Below are 17,699 nucleotides of genomic sequence, written 5' to 3' on the forward strand. Positions count from 1 at the left end.
TTTAAGTATGTTCTAATACGTGTCTTTGGTCCAGAGGGTCCTGATGGCAAAGAACCGAACAAATTAGTGGTCAGTAACTGGTAAACTAATATTTGGTCAACTTTGTGATACATTATTATTTGAGAGACAGTCGTTAGCATCATTTTTCAATTTTCTCAGTTGAATTTTTCTTCTGATGTCGGTGACTTGCAATGGGGAATTGTAGCCTAAGGTTGGTTGTTATCTGCATAACATAGTGTTTCAGTGTTTACTGTTAAATTGGAAGTGAGATGGTGGATGGCGATACAACTGAAAACGCACAAAAGATTTTCACTGAAACACTGTTGAACTACAGTTATGGCCCTGTGCGCTATGGTATCTTTGCCAGATAGTGTTGACAGAGGACATAAAAAAGCATTCAAAGAAGAGCAACGTATGTTGTTTTATAGCTAAGAAGGGGGAGTGCGCCATGGACATGCAGGGTGTATACGACCCGGAAGATCCGGGGAAAAACCCGGGAAATTTTTCATTGTTTTTGTTTTCAGTTAAATTTTTGTAATTTTGATTGGTAAGAACCGATACTCTAACAAAGGATATTACTGTGTCTCAATACTGCAGCAATAAAACATGAACAAGAGAAAAAACGAAAATAAAACTTAAATTTCAAGGGAAATGCACCATATACAGCAACAAAACACTGCTCATACAAGTGTCCGCCAACAGTAAAATGTGTCAAAGGCTTTAGGAAGACTGTGCAATGCTTCGTAACAGCAAATTGCCTCCGCTGAGCGTGACGTCACAACTGTTTACATTAAATTCATTTTAGCAGTTACGAGCTCGATCATGCGCAAGCACAGTTGAGTAGTACCTTCTCCCGCTTCTGGCTACAGAAATTGTTGGCTGTGTAAGCAGTCGCAGCAAGCAGCTAGATGCTACCGGGAAAAATTTTACTGGAGCGCCCAAGCTGCCAGATTTATACATGCGCAGGAGGTCCAAATCTAGAGGGGGGGGGCAAATTCATATTCTTGAGGGGGGGCGGGGGAGGAAACCTTGTTTCACAAAGCGACTCGCATCCAGCGCACGTTAGTTTATCGATTATTCATATTACTTTGAAACTCATCCCTGTCGGTTTTTGAACATTTTTAACACATTCTAAGTTGATTTTGAATGAATCGTAAGTTGATTTGTGAATGCGTGCGTAGTGTACATGTTTCCTCTGTCAGTGGAATCTGACAGAGCTGAGCGAAGTAAGGCTGAACGGATGAATACCAACCGCTGTCTGATTGTGTGGTTGATTGTGTTTGCAAATGATGAGCGTTGTTGTAATTACTAGCGGAATCCATAGATTCAGACTACAGGAGTGGAAATAAACGAATAACACGTAAGAATGATTACGTATTACCTTTGCGGTGTATACAAGAAAATGAAATTTTGACAAAAAATTTTTGGGCAGATCGCTATACTAGTAAGGGCGAGTTGTACAGTCCCCAGCTAGCAGCTACTTTAAGTTCTGTTCTGGAAGAAGCACGGAAAATGTGTTGTACGACCATGTAACAACGCCTAACCGGAGAATAATCACGGGATAGCTAAACCGGTGATTCTGGTAGAGTTAATGAAGTTAACCTGCAAATAAGCTTTGGCATTGGCAGGAATAGTTACAGAATTAGCGATAACAAGACTGTTTGTTAGAATGATGAAGGAGAAGAAATGGGGGCATCACACAAATTATGGAACAATATGACGATTCCAAGTTCGTATAAAAATTTCATACTACTACTTTTCGATCTCGTGCTTGAGGAACTGGAGTGTATGAATGAAGTGTGAAACTATTTCCTAATGTAAAGCTTTTTGCTTGTAGTTGGCCTAATAGGCATTTGATATTGGTACTTTGTGAATTATTTTCTGTCCTTACAAAACAGACCGTTTGTGCCAAAACAGTCTCATTTATTTTGTGTGTATTACAATTGTTGTAGTATTAGAAAGGCCTATTTTGTTTTATCTAGCAGACAGTGACAAAATAGGTGTAATCAGATCGGGAAATAACACCAGTCTTGGTTCCTATTTGTATTAACAGCTTTTTCAATATTAGACGACGACATTTCGACTTTTCGTGTAGCAAAATGTTTGACAAACTTTGATGAGGTAATAGATTCTTTCACAGAAGGAAAGCACTCCATGTAAAGCTGTACCAAGATTATAGAGGGTAAAAAATTCTAGGAGCTAAGGATTGAAGAAACATGTATTGTCTTGCTTGTCTCATGTCTTTACTGGGTTTATATATCCTATATTTAATTTTATGTCACACAAAGCAGCAAGTTGTTAGCTGATAGGGAACAAAGAGTGCACATTTTCTGAAGAGTTCTTTTTTTTAAAAAAGAGGGACAGAATGTCAAACCGGCCAACTGTAAACAGGAGAGGCACCACAGGACATTTTAATTTCCACTGTCCTGAATATGGTTTGATGGCATCCATTACAAAATGTACACATTTCAATTCCACAGAGCGAAGTACAGTGACGTGCGATAGGAGAATACTGTGTGAGGAGATGAGACACTGCACTTTGGCACACTTATGACATGTCTTACATTTCCTCAAACACACATGTTGCATGCATCAGACCCTTCAGAAAGACGTGCACTACAAAATGAACATATTTTTGTATATATATAAAAAAAAACAAAGATGATGTGACTTACTAAATGAAAGTGCTGGCAGGTCGACAGACACACAAACATACACACAAAATTCAAGCTTTCGCAACAAACTGTTGCTTCATCAGGAAAGAGGGAAAGACGAAAGGATGTGGGTTTTAAGGGAGAGGGTAAGGAGTCATTCCAATCCCGGGAGCGGCAAGACTTACCTTAGGGGGAAAAAAGGACGGGTATACACTCGCGCGCACACACACACACACACACACACACACACACACATATCCATCCACACATATACAGACACAAGCAGACACATTACACGTTTTTTCGAAATTTTCCCGAATTTCTCCGTCCTTTAACGTGTTTTAGCGGCAACACAACCACCTAACCTTGATGCACATCGCTGTCTACCAACCCAAGTTCACCACAGGATCAACTTAACCAACACTTTTTCGCCTTTTTTCATACCAGATCTCCAGTTGCTTTCTAGTTCACCTTTATCTCTCCCCATATATTTTTATCTTTCATTTTCATTTCAACCTCATGTTACACTTTCCACCTTCTAATACCATGTCACCCTCACAACACCCCCACAAAATAGGTCTTTAAATATGTCTGCTTGTGTCTGTATATGTGTGGATGGATATGTGTGTGTGTGTGTGTGTGTGCGCGAGTGTATACCCATCCCTTTTTACCCCTAGATCCGGGACTGATGCGCAGAGCAGTCTGAATTACAGTTGGGAAGTGGGTAGTCTACACGTGACCCATTTTTACATTTAGTGTTTTTGCTGTTTCCTCTTCATTTACTGCTCCCACATCAAATGAAGGCAAAACAGATTTCTGTGGCCGGGAGCTATCAAGTGAATTAAAATACATTCACATAATAATGGAAGGCTAAACTGTGTTATTAGTTGCAGATTTTATTTTATTTCCATCTTTCTGACAGTCAAGCGTTAATTGCCTTTTAGAACAATGAAGTTATTTTTGTTGGTTTGCCAAAGAAATTTTCTTTCATTAATCTTTTCCACTAAGGCAGACAATATATTTGAGACAAAGTGTTTAATTCCACACACTGTGTTTGCTGCATTTCAAGTGCACATTTTCAACTTCTAGCACATTTGGCATTACGCCATAATAAAGAACCAAACATGAGACAGGACAGTACTGGTACTCCAAGAAAATTTACATCCCAAAAAGAAAAGCTTAATAACAGGTCGTGGGATTCTGGACATACAAATTTGCACTTTAAATGTGAACATTTTAGTATGGGTCACGAAATTCCGATTCTCTTGGAGTATCCTCTGATGTCTTGTTTCTTACATAATGTAAGATCTTTTAATGTTTCACACGTACGAACATGCAGGCTCCCTACGACATCGTAGCTGCGCTTGCGCGGTGACGCCTGTCATCTGGCACTCTCTGGCAACTGCAGAAACGAACCTATTTCTAACAGGTCGTGGGAAAATATTTCGAATGGTGGGTTGAAAATCGTTACCATCAAAGTACCATTCTAGCAGTTACACCAGAACTATGTGAGATAATGTACGATGAATTTCTTAAATCACAAAGTGTTTGACTCTCATTTAAAAATCAACTCTTTGATGATGAGCCATTTAGATGAATTTTGAGCCTGGAAGATCAGACATTTATGTCGTTATTAAAAATTTTACTGGCACCTTTGTGTGATACATCTTAAATTGTAATACGCGCATGAAAGACCAACATTTTATGAGAAAGCTTAGCTTCTCTTGCAGCGTATTAATCTGATAGACCAATATTATATGTGAAGGCTTTGCGTTTCGTTTAGCAACACTATTTACATTAATTTGAGCCATTAACTTTTTCTGTTTGTGTGTTCGCGCTACTTAACAGTGATGTTGCTGTTGGTTGACTACATCACGTGTCCTAAGCTCTGAATACCTGCTGTGATCGGCTGGCGAAATCGCATGAAATGAGCTATGACTAACTTACAAAAGCGCATCCCAATCTCAATTTCAATGCTTTGGAAAGTAACATGCGGTGTTTGGTGGAATTCGAGTTTATACTTTCCTAATACAAAAATATGCAGCATACATGTTGCTGCACATCAAAGATCTTTCCAAAATGCGTGTTTTTTTTTTCTTAAAGCGCCAGGAAATTCTACGCCCTTGTATAAAACCATAATCAAAGGACTTATAAGTTATACAGTTCCAAGAGAAAATATACCGTCAGTTAACAGGGAAAAAGTATGTTTTCACTTGGGGGAAAGTGTATTTTTGACTGAGAAATCTGGGAATTTTTTTTCCTTGTCCGCATATACCCTGACATGATATACAAGTTGGGGTGACAGTCATTAAAACAAAGGTGTTTTTTGTTATGATGAGATGTTTTCAGGAAATTTCCTCTGAATGGCAAAATATTTTGTTGGCACCCACCTACATAAGGAGAAATTATTATCGTGATAAAGTAAGAGAAATCAGAGCTCCCACAAAAGCTGTTGAAGAGTGGAATGTTACAGAAATAGTCTGAAGGCTTTTCGATGCATCCTCTGCCGAACACTTAAGGATACAGGATACTTATAAATGGTGGAAAAATCAAAATTTTTTAAATGACTTTAATAAATTCTATAGTCTTTCCTGGTTACATTGATATATACACTGTAGGGTTTGAAATGAAAAATGACCTATACATACCAAATTTTAAAGTTACGGTCATGTACGAGGTGCGACAATAAAGTAATGAGACTGATTTTCTTTGCAAGATGTGGCACCCCTGCAGGCTTGCGTAGGCACAATATCTGTGACCTTGGTCTATAAGCCACTTCTAGTTCAAGCGGCATGTTGAAGCAACTGCTCAGTCATTAGTTGTGCTGTAATAAGTTAACACGTGTTAGTGTCTCTCATCACGGGAATGGAACTGCATAATATTGCGCAACAGTATGCCATTTCTTTTTGCGTTAAATTGAGTGAAAACGCGATGACAACTTACGGTAAGCTTAAGAAGGCTTTTGGAGAGGAGGTTATGTCAAAAGCTCAAGTTTTTGATTGGCATAAAATGTTTAGTGAAGGCAGAACAAATGTTGAAGATGAAGACTGCAGTGGACGACTGTCAACCTCACGGACGGATGTCAACTTGGCCAGGGTGCATGAACTCATAAAATCTGATAGAAGGTTATCCATGAAAATGATTGCAGGAGAACTGCACATCAATCGAGGAACGGTTTGTCTAATAATAACATTGCTGATAATTGGATTCTGCATCATGATAATGCACCATCCCATACTGCTCTGTCAGTACAGTAATTTTTTACCTCAAAACAAATTTCGGTACTGCCAGAGCCACGTTATTCACCAAATATTGCTCCGTGCAACTTTTTTCTCTGTCCAAGAATCAAAATGGCGGTCAAGGACACCATTTTCAAACAACGCAAGATGTCCCAAAAGCTGTGACGAAGGTCTTGGAGGATATTACAGAAGATGAGTTCCAGAAATGTTACCATCAATGGCAGAAGTGCTAAAAAAAGTGTGCAATCAGAAGGGAACTTTGAAGGAGACAACACGAAAATTGACTAAAACTGTAAGCAACATTTTTTTTCACATCAGTGTCATTACTTTACATTCGCACCTTGTATACTGCCATGCCCCCTTTATTTCTGTTACAGAAACCAGTATTATTTTGAAAAGAACTGTGCACTTTCTTTCTGTTTCCAGCGATTATATGTATGATACATTGTATATGTTGGTAACAGTGCAGGTTTCTAGCGTCTGTAAATGATTATCTTTGCAAGTATTTACTTTTGTGTTCTGAAGCAGTTTGTTCACATGTTAATAAACGTTTGTTTCCCAAGCGCTACATATATTTGTGAAAATACATATTTTTTAGTGTGCCACACATCAAGAAATTCAATAAAAGGAAATTCTGTGGTAACCAGTTCACAAACAAAACAAGCCACACTGTTGAAAGTAAACTACGTGTCAGTTCTTCAGTGAAGAAATTCGCACATGGCACGCCTCCTGGTGATTCAAATTTTTGTGTTAAAAATGACACTGTTTGTAGTGGATTTGTTGTTGTTGGTGTGGGTATCTTATCTTCTTTGATAAAGGAAGTGGAAAAATGTAAACAATGTGATGGTGTAGGCTGTCTGGAAATAACTGAACAACAAAGTAGCAGGAAGGGTTTAGCGTCAAAATTAGTTGGTCTGTGTAGATCCTGCAATAAATCTACCTCGAAAATGACTTTGAACATTGTGCATAATTCATATGATGTGAATTTGAGGTTAGTGTACGCAATGCGTGCAATAGGGAAAGGAAAAAAAGGCTGCACAAACGTTTTGTCATTTGATTGACCTTCCTCCTCCCAGTAGGTTCAGCAAGTACATAAGAATACTTTTAGATGCCTTGACGGTTGTGTCTAAAGCATCTATGAAATGTGCAGTAGAAAAAACTGTTAATATTAGTGAAACAAGGGACATTGCTGTTGCACTTGATGGGACATGGCAACATCGAGGACATCGTTCCTTGAATGGTGTTTTAAGTGCTACTTCTGTGGAGAATGGAAAAGTTGTTGATGTTGAGTGCTTATCTAATTATTGTCACATCTGACACAGTAACACTGAAGGACATATTGAACATCAGTGTTATAATAATTATGATGGTTACAGTAGAGGTATGGAGTGTGATGGAGCTCTAAAATTATTTCAGAGGTCAGTGCCCGTTTATAACGTTAGATATACAAAGTACCTAGGTGATGGGTACTCTAAAGCTTTCAATAAAATTAATGAGTTCAATGTTTATGGTGATAGCTTCGTAACAAAACTGGAGTGTTGTGGACATGTGCAAAAGAGGATGGGTGCTAGATTGAGGAAGCTAAGAAGTGAAATGAAAGGAAAATTGCTGTCTGATTGAAAATCTCTGTCTGGCTGAGACAGATTGACAGAAACTGAAATAGACCTCCTTCAGAGGTATTAAGGACTGGCCATTAGACAAAATGCACCTCTGAATGATGATACAGCAATGAGGAAAGCTGTATGGGCCACCTACTTTCATAAGTTGTCCACAGATGACCACACTGTTCATGGACTTTGCCCTAAAGGAGCAGATTCTTAGGTGTGGTTACCAAAAAGCAAAGGAAAGTGGTCAAATATACTATCAAAATATCATAAGCATTATCTTCTTGAGCCTGTTATGAATGAAATAAAACCAATTTTTAGAGATCTGAGTGGACCCCGTTTTGCTTAGTACCACATTTACTCGAATCTAAGACGCACCTGAAAAATGAGACTCGAAGTCCAGGAAAAAAAAATTTCCCGAATCTAAGCCGCACCTGAAATTTGAGACTTGAAATTCAAGGGGAGAGAAAAGTTTTAGGCCGCACCTCCAAATCGAAACAAACTTGGTCCATTGTAATATGAGACACAATTTAGGTCAAATGAATGACGATACAGCTACAGTAGTTTGGTTCGAGTCGTAAGCTCAGTAGTTAAGCTTTACCAGGTAGCCATTGCTATGCGTCAGGTGCTCCGTCCGTATTATACGGGTACCCTTCCTCTTTCGCGTACTTCGTTAGCGAAACAATGGCAAGAGACTGCTATTTGCTGTTACCTACACTCCTGCTTTCTTTGAGAATGATCAACAAGAACCAAATAATAGACAGCGTATGATAGAAGATATTCTGAACGGGAGTTTAGCGAAAATTTTTCTCCGTTTGAAAATCTTTGCAGGCACCTCTTTAGTACATTACATTCTGCACTGAAATTAGTCATCTTAGATTTAAAAATCTAGTCAATTGCCGTGCTTCATTTCTGACTGTATCACTATTAGGCATAAGAATAATACAAATATAAACATGGGATGATATCTATATTTTTCCGCGTTTGCTGTTGTCTCACTCTAGTTTCGTAGTTTATTAGGCAGACAGGATTTAACTGAGTTAGCAGCAAACACGAAAGAATACATGGCAAAATGTTTATATTCTAATTATTCTTATGTGAAGAGAATACTGCATGCTATTCATAATTCATAAAAGTTCCTATAAGGAACCATCTCTTCTCACAGTTAGGAAAAAATTCAGAACGTAGAGTTGGCCATATTGACAAACATCCCAAACAGTCTTGCCAGTCGGATTTTCGTAGTGCATTGAAATGCTGCTACATTCAAAGGTGCACAATACGGAATTTGTATTTACTTCGTTGGATAATGCATGAAAATGCAGTGGTCGAAACTCGAGACGGAGGAAAAACTTGTCTGCCACCCCCCCCCCCCCCCCCCCTTTTTTTTTTTTTTTTTTTTTTTTTTTAATGCACTCATGCAGAGGGTTTGGCGCCAGTATTTATCTTTGTGCCTGCAAAGCATGCCTGTGTAGTGCTACATATATTCGACAGCAGAAGTTACTTGTGGCGGCACCTACCAACATTTTCCAGAACTTCCGCTTACTTTGCACTCGATTCTAAGCCGCAGGCTGTTTTTTGGATTACAAAAACCGGAAAATAAGTGCGGCTCAGATTCGAGTAAATACGGTAAATGTCTTCATGGGGGCACTCAGAATACAAATGAAAGTTTCAACCATTCCATACGGGAAAGATTACTCAAGAATGTTTTTGTAGGACTAAATACATTAAAAGTTGGTGTACTAGATGGTGTGCTATGTTTCAATGACGGAGTGATAGGAAGGTAGGAAGTCCTGAGAAATTTAGGCATAAAATGTGGCTCTAATATGAAAGATCAATTTCTTCTGCGTGACAGACAACGGGTGCATGAAGCTGAAAGATTCGCTCTTCAAGTTACCAAAGAAGCAAGAAGTGCTAAAAGGAATGCCAAGAGGAAGCTTGAAGATGAAGAAAGGCTGCAGGATGTAGACTATGCTTCAGGAATGTTCTGAGGCACAGTTTAATTGGACTCATATGTTCATTCGCAATTTCCCGCTAGTTGTTTTCTTCAGAATTCAGGTACAAATATTTCCTAAAGTTTATAAAACATTGCTCTAATTTTTTCTGTAACTTTTGGTAGTCCATACTTATGTAGTAGACCTAAGCTTTATTGCAGAATCAGCTAAATCATAGAAAAAATAACATTTTTATTTGGAAAAAATTATAAATATTAAAATGTAAGATGTGATACTTTTTTATCCTTGTAATATACGTAATAGGTGGAATTAAATAGGTCTAGTATCTCAGCCATGTCATGCATGTCTGGTAAAAATTTGGTCTCCTTCAAATGTATAACATTGGATTAAATGGTACCTCAGTTTGAGGAAGAATTTCCTTGTTACTTTTTTTAAATAACTCTAAGCAGGTTCAAAAATATTCAAAATACTTCTAATTTGTTTAGAAAGTGTGCTCTATTACCTGATATCAACAAAAAATCTTAAAACATATACATTATAAACAGTGCCTGAAAGAAATATAATATTGAGCTGGAAAAATGCCCTGTATCCTTAAGTGTGAACTGCCAGATAGCCGTGTAGATTTACACGAGAAATATCGTCTGGTTTGCACTGATGATGTAATGATGTGAGGGGGCTGAATGCAAATTTTTTTTTTTTTTTTTTTTTACGTCTGCTTTGGTGACGGAAGCAATGCATTCAACTTCCAGAAAGACATTATCTCACAAAACAGGCCTTTGACTAAACTTCATAAAGTGCCGTACTGTGCTGGTTTATGGTATAGAGCAGATGTTACCAACAAGTATTCCATTGGTTCTCCATCATTTGAAAAAACGTCGTTTTCACTAAAACACAGCTACATTTACAACTCCATTTTTCCTGTACAGTGTTCTATAATACATACAATTGTGACTTTAAATGACAGCTTTGAATTATCAAGGGCATCAGTTTTTTTTTTCCAAATTTAATGTGCCATTATCAACAGAATGATTGCATGCAGATCATTATATTGGCGTGTGAGGTTTTGGGATTGACATTTATTTTTTTTATCGCGTATCTTGAGACTTTGAGCCAAAGCTCGTGGGATGAGGTGGTACCTAGTTTACAGAAAGCTGAATATAAAATTTATAAACAAAAAATTACAGAATTAATAAAATATGAAATTAAGAGAAATTAGGATAAATTACATGTTGCATAGAGAAGTTCTCATGTATTGTGAGGGTCTCTTGTGCAGAATTGTAGCATACCACAAGGTAACCTTTGTGTGTGGATTTGAATACTTACGTGTATCACTCTTTTTTTCTGCCCTGCTGGGAAATTTGGAAAAAAAAACCTGGAGAAATCTTGTTTTTTTGTCTCAGTAGATGAAACAGTTTGTTTACTGGGATTTCCTGCATCGTCGCTGGCTGGATGCAGCTTAATACATGCACCGCTTCCCTACTCCCTCATTCTTACTGCTTCTCCACTTCCTACCACTCCCCTCAGCTTGCAGTCAGTGCTGCCACCACTTCTTGCCACTAGCCTAGTAGCTGCCGATGGGAGGTGTGAGGGGTGGTTTGTTTTGATATGATTCTTGGAGATTGTTGACCCAGTGGCTGGAGACAACGGTCATATGTGCACGAGTTGTGTCTGAGTGATTGTGTGAATGTGGTGTGTGTGTGTGTGTGTGTGTGTGTGTGTGTGTGTGTGTGTGTGTGTGTGTTATTTTCTAAGAAAGGCTATGGCCGAAAATTTAGTTGTGAGAGTGTGATTGTCTTTTCTACGTGTCTGTCCATGGTTCAGCAATCATCTTTACGGTGAGTTGCTACCTATCTTCATTAGCATTAATTCTCAGAGTATTTGCACAAATTGATGGATTTATCACCACCATCTCATTTCGTCAACATAATGTCAGTGACTTGTGTAAAGCTGGCCACATGAATGGACTTCCATGATGGGCCAAAACCACAGGCCATTTCTGTGGGTCTCTCTAACGGATTGGGGCTGCCGATTTGAAGCCCATCGTTTCCCAATAATGTGCAGGCCCTGCCCATCGGATCTAGTCTCGCCGATCTGCTCCCAGGCCGGCTCTGTTTGTGTGTGGTATAATGCAGTGGGTTTTCGTGATTTATCCGAGGACTCAGGACTGTGGTGCTCCTCGGCAGGCCAGAGGCCACAGGCGATGGAGTTCAGGAATTGTGACTTTCTCACTGCAAGTACATTGTGCGGTACATTGTTTTATAAACATTTTATTTATTCTAGTACATTTTGGGGCTTAGAAAATAATTTATACAGGATGTACATATCTTTTTTTTTTTTTTTTTTTTTTTTTTTTTTTTTTTTTTTTTTTTTTTTTTACGAACATTCAGTACGCGAAACATGAGTGTCCCGGCAGACATCAATACAGTAATCGAATTCGTGTCATACCTGTCCCAGCATGGCATCGTCAATTGCGATATTTGTTTCTCGTATTCTCTCCCGGAGCTCCGCTACATCACGTGGTAGAGACCATACATACACCGGATCTTTAATGTGTCCCCACAGAAAAAAAGTCACACGGAGTGAGATCTGGTGATCAGGGAGGCCATTTCATGAAACAGCTGTTCCCTTCTGTAGCACGGCCAGTTCATCGATGCGGCAGCTCCGTATTCAGGTACCCACAAACTTCACGATGAAAATGGGGTGGAGCCCCATCCTGCTAAAAGATGAACGGAGAGCCCAATTGCATCTGAGGCATCAGCCATTGCTGCAACATATCCGAGTAGGAATATCCAGTGACAATGCTCTTGGCGAAGAAGAATGGCCTGTACAGTTTTCGACACGACAAAGCACAAAAAAACATTTACATTTAGCGAATCACACCCAAATTCAATGCATTCGTGTGGATGCTTTGTACCCCAGATTCGACAATTATGCCTGTACACTTTCCCATTAGTGTCAAAAGTGGCTTCATTGCTAAAACTTAAGCGATCAAAATTCCATCCCCGTCCTTATTCAATTGTTGCAACTGTGAACAAAACTCAAAACACTTGTCTTTGTCGTCGTTATTGACCTTCTACCCTAGCTCCAATTTGAATGGTTTCATAGACAACTTCTGTCGCATGACTTGCCACAGTCAGTGGAGCCATTTCGAGTTCATGGGATGCACGACGCACCAATTTCTTTGGACTCCTTATGAATGTCTCTCGTATGCAATCCAAATTCACTTCACTCACACTGGGATGTCTGGTTCTCTGTGCTGGGCACAAGCAACCCGTCATAATAAATTTGTTGTGCCTTCCTTGTTGGTGGTTTCTTACCGTACTTTGTTCTAAACATCCATTGAACAGCTGTAGCACACACTTTTTTTGTCGAACTCCAACACACAGAAAGTTCGCTCCGCACCTGAACTTGCCATATTTATGACTGGTGCTATCGGCAAATCACCAAAGTATGCTGTGGTGGTATACATGAAAAAGAACTTTCAGGGTTTCTCTTCAAAATGACATATGTGTGATATCTGTGCTATGTTTGGTTCTTGTGCAACAAATAATTGAAAGTGTTCCCAGATGTAATGTACACCCTGTATATTAGAAAGTATGAGCGATAGGAAGAACAACTTGTGGCAGTCACAGGCGGTTTGTATGCTATGTACCTGTATATTTTGGCCTGCCTTATATACTTCTTTCAATAGGCCTACTTTTTTCTGAGGTTATTTCTGAAATCAGTGTAGGTATTTTAAATCTGTCTTGTGACGCCAAGGAAATGCGTATTTGTGTCACCAAATATGTTTAGTTTTATTGAAATAAAATAACATCAGTGGTCTTAATGGAATATTATATACCATTGTCTTTCTTTCTCCATCTAAAAACTGTTCATTACAAAAGATGCTGAAATTAGTACTTAAGATTTTTGCTCATGAGGGGAAGAAATACAGAAGTCCTTACATTTTTTTTTTTTTTTTTTTTTTTTTTTTTTTTTTTTTTTTTTTTTTTTTTTTTTTTTTTTTTGTCTTTACTTGCCCTTGAGACCTCGAAATTTGTCAGGGAAAAATGCTAAAACTTGCTGGAAATCGGGGAATGTCACTTGGGGAAACTTGCAGCAACCCTGAATGTTCACAAGCTGGCACTGCAGAGCTTGCTGACTGCATTTTTCAGGGATGAGAATATTCTTGCCAAGTGCTCAGAATTGGCCCAAACTATAACACCATATGAGATAACAGAGCAAAAGTAAACAAGCTTTTGTGTTTGTGTCCAAGACATAGTGTATAGTGAAGACAGAAGTGTTCATTTTCTGCTTAAGGTGTTGAACATGATACTTCTGAGAGAGCTTTTCATCTATCTTCAGTCTTAAGAATTTAAAATGTCTGTTCGACCAGCTCAGGACAAGACTATTTCTATTTTACAAGAGTTCAGTTGTTGGCAGTGAAGTATTAATCCGTTCTCCAAAAGCCATGTGCTGATGTTGCCAACTACCTTGTCAGCTAGATGATTTACGTTATGTTCAGTGTTTTCCGAGAGAACACGTGTCCGAATATACAAAAGCTTTCATTTGCATTTGCAGTAGGTATGGGAAAAAAAAAGAAAAAAAAAAGAAACAGAAGCTCCTGTGTGTGTTTCCTATAGATAGTGGATATAACAACAGCTCCTTTAAGTTACGTTTTCAGATTATTTTTGATGCCACAATTTCCACTCACGTTGCTACTTTTGTGTTTTCTTCTTGCTTAGTACTCTTGATACATTTTGTTCAAAGTTTGACTATGGTTCCTGTTACTAGGTGCGAGGATACAAGTGAGTTGGCTTCCATTCGGATGTCTAAGATGAGACGATGGACAGGGTGAAAGGCCTCGGCGTTGATGCAGAGTGCACTGGTGGTGGCAGAATACAGCACGACCCCAGTGCCAAGCTCATCAAAGTGTACAGCTACTCACAGGTAGTACCAAAAGCAGTGAGTTGTAGAAATGACAGTATGTGTCATCTTGAGCTGTTATTCAACTTAATTTTTTACTGTGTGACTGGTTTCAGTTGAAGACCATAATGGTTTCAGTTGAAGACCATTTTCAGGCACCTGTTGTATATACATCGCGGATACGGGAAAATTTGGGATGAAAAGAATGTTTGAAAATTATAGTAACAATACAAGCAACACTTACAGAATTTGATTACCAGCAAAAACTATATATATCAAAAGAATACAATGTCAGAAATATAAATTAAATATCCACAAGCATTGTATGTATTGTTACTACAATTTTGAAATATCCTTTTTGCCTGAATTTTTCCTGTTTCTATGCTGTGGGAACAACAGGTGCTCGAAAATGGTCTTGACCAAAACTGGTTGCATCGTAAAAAAAAATTATCAACAGCTTAAAGTGTTACATGATGTCATTTCTACAATTCGTATAAGCTGCAGACCACAGTTAACAAAAGATATTTTAAGAACAGTGAAGTTTCTGTTCATACGTTGTGTGCCCTATAATTCAAGTATTTTTAAAACTTTTAAGAATGTTATACGCCAAGCTCCTCCATGGGATAGCAGTTTCTGCTTTGGTTACATGGCACAAATTATAGAATACCTTGTTAGATGGTCAGAAGTAAATGTCACCAGATGTTAATACCTGTAAATCATCATCATGCTTCTTACAACCGTGTACAATAATTTGGGTGTGGTGTTGTGGACAAGTGTTATGATTGAAATGGCTACTGTTGTTCTGGGTAGCAGCCATGATTATGAAACTACCTGACAAATTAAAACTATGTGCTGGGCCAGGACTACATCCTGAAACCTTGCCTTCCGTGGACAATGCTGATACCAACTGTGCTGTTCAATCTGATTCAGGATTTTTTCTTACACCTTTCAGATTACTTTTGAGGCCACAATCCTTGCTTCCACTTGTATATTTAGCGAGAGAGAGTTGTATATGTAGCGAGAGAGAGAGAGAGAGAGAGAGAGAGAGAGAGAGAGGGGATCTTCTGTCCCATAATTTTATGACATTATTATTATTATTATTATTATTATTATTATTATTACCAGCTTCTGTATCTTTTGATTGAGTATAGTTACGGCAGCACATGAATTGTGGTGAGCCTGGTGTTTTTACAAGACTTTTTCCAGTTGCCAGGACAGTTGTCATAATTACTCAAATCAACAATTCCTTGCACTTGGAGCAGACCAAATGATTCCTCTGTACCCCTCGCACCTATTTTATACTTTTCAGACTGTGTTTCACACATTTTGTGACCTACCTGTTTCATTTAACACAGTTAATACAGTTGCAGATTGTGGGTACGTGTTTAATTTTTTTTGCACGGTTACTGCTGCTTGTGTTTCAGTGTTGTGTACAATGCCAGACCCATCAATAGAAAAATTAATTCTGATGCTGCATCTTGCACATCTGTTCTGATGGTCTTTACACACTCCCTTTTTCTGCTGCTTTTGTGTTGTGATGTGTGGTGTAGAAAATTTCAGATTGCTTTACGGTTTCATGTGCTCTGTATTAGACGCAGTTTTAGTGTACGTACAAGCACATGGTTTACTTATGATGTAGTTGTAGTTAAGAGTTCTCGTTTTAGTGTTTAATTATTATTGTGATATGTAGCACACTGTTTAATTGTACTTTAGTTTTAAAATACCCAAGGACTGCTTCATTTCAGGGGTTTGGGAAGGCAGACCACAGCAAGACTGTAGAAATTCTGAAGACTGCATATCCTGTTTACAACATTACTTGGAGTGATGAAGGATACTGATCTGCTCAGGTAATTAAATTTACATATGTGTGATACATTCAAAATGTCTCTGACATTACGACAACCTTCATAATGAATGAAGGTGATATTTTTTCCATTTAAGCTGTTGTATTTTAATAAGACCTCTCCTTAATTATACAGGGTGATTCAAAAAGAATACCACAACTTTAGGAATTTAAAACTCTGCAACGACAAAAGGCAGAGCTAAGCACTATCTGTCGGCGAATTAAGGGAGCTATAAAGTTTAATTTAATTGTACATTTGTTCGCTTGAGGCGCTGTTGACTAGGCGTCAGCGTCAGTTGATGCTAAGATGGCGACCGCTCAACAGAAAGCTTTTTGTGTTATTGAGTACGGCAGAAGTGAATCGACGACAGTTGTTCAGCATGCATTTTGAACGAAGTATGGTGTTAAACCTCCTGATAGGTGGTGTATTAAACGTTGGTATAAACAGTTTACAGAGAATGGGTGTTTGTACAAAGGGAAAAGTTCTGGACGGCCGAGAACGAGTGATGAAAATGTAGCACGCATCCAGCAAGCATTTGTTCGCAGCCCAGGAAAATCGACTTGCAGCGCTAGCAGAGAGCTGCAAATTCCATATTCAACTGTATGGAGAGTCCTACGAAAAAGGTTAGTTATGAGACCTTATCGTCTGAAATTGGTTCAAGCACTGTCTGCAGCTGATAAGATTAAAAGAATCGATTTCTGTGATTTTATCCTTGCTCAAATGGAAACAGATGAATCTTTAGTTTCAAAGATTGTGTTTAGTGATGAAGCAACTTTCCACACTAACGGGAAAGTCAACCGTCACAATGTCTGTATATGGGGCACTGAGAATCCGCGGGAAACAACTCAGTATGAACGTGACTCGCCTAAGGTGAACGTTTTCTGTGCCATTTCAGCCAATAAAGATTTTGGTCCCTTTTTCTTCGAAGGTGCTACTGTAACTGGACTACAGTATCTGGAGATGTTAGAGAATTGGCTGTTCCCTCAGCTCGAACAAGAAGCACAATAATTCGTATTTCAGCAGGATGGAGCGCCACCACATTGGCACTTATCTGTCCGTAACTACCTGAATGTCAACTACCCGAGGCAATGGATCGGCCGCCAGGCAGCCCGTGACGGAGCACTTCATCACTGGCCTCCAAGAAGCGCTGATCTTACCCCCTGCGATTTTTTTTTTTCATGGGGGTATTTTAAAGATATGGTGTTTCGGCCACCTCTCCCAGCCACCATTGATGATTTGAAACGAGAAATAACAGCAGCTATCCAAACTGTTACGCCTGATATGCTACAGAGAGTGTGGAACGAGTTGGAGTATCGGGTTGATATTGCTCGAGTGTCTGGAGGGGGCCATATTGAACATCTCTGAACTCGTTTTTGAGTGAAAAAAAACCTTTTTAAATACTCTTTGTAATGATGTATAACAGAAGGTTATATTATGTTTCTTTCATTAAATACACATTTTTAAAGTTGTGGTATTCTTTTTGAATCACCCTGTACAGTTA

General features: G+C 38.7%; 1 long non-coding RNA gene across 1 annotated transcript; it reads left to right on the plus strand.

Annotated features, from left to right (window-relative positions):
* Positions 1-10: 10 nt before the first annotated feature.
* LOC124789299 lies at positions 11-16,160 on the plus strand. The gene is made up of 3 exons (XR_007016106.1): positions 11-69; positions 14,223-14,378; positions 16,100-16,160. It is a non-coding gene; the product is annotated as an uncharacterized LOC124789299 (long non-coding RNA).
* The last annotated feature ends 1,539 nt before the right edge of the window (positions 16,161-17,699 follow it).

The sequence above is a fragment of the Schistocerca piceifrons genome, chromosome 3 (assembly GCF_021461385.2).
Source record: "Schistocerca piceifrons isolate TAMUIC-IGC-003096 chromosome 3, iqSchPice1.1, whole genome shotgun sequence".
NCBI lineage: Eukaryota > Metazoa > Arthropoda > Insecta > Orthoptera > Acrididae > Schistocerca > Schistocerca piceifrons.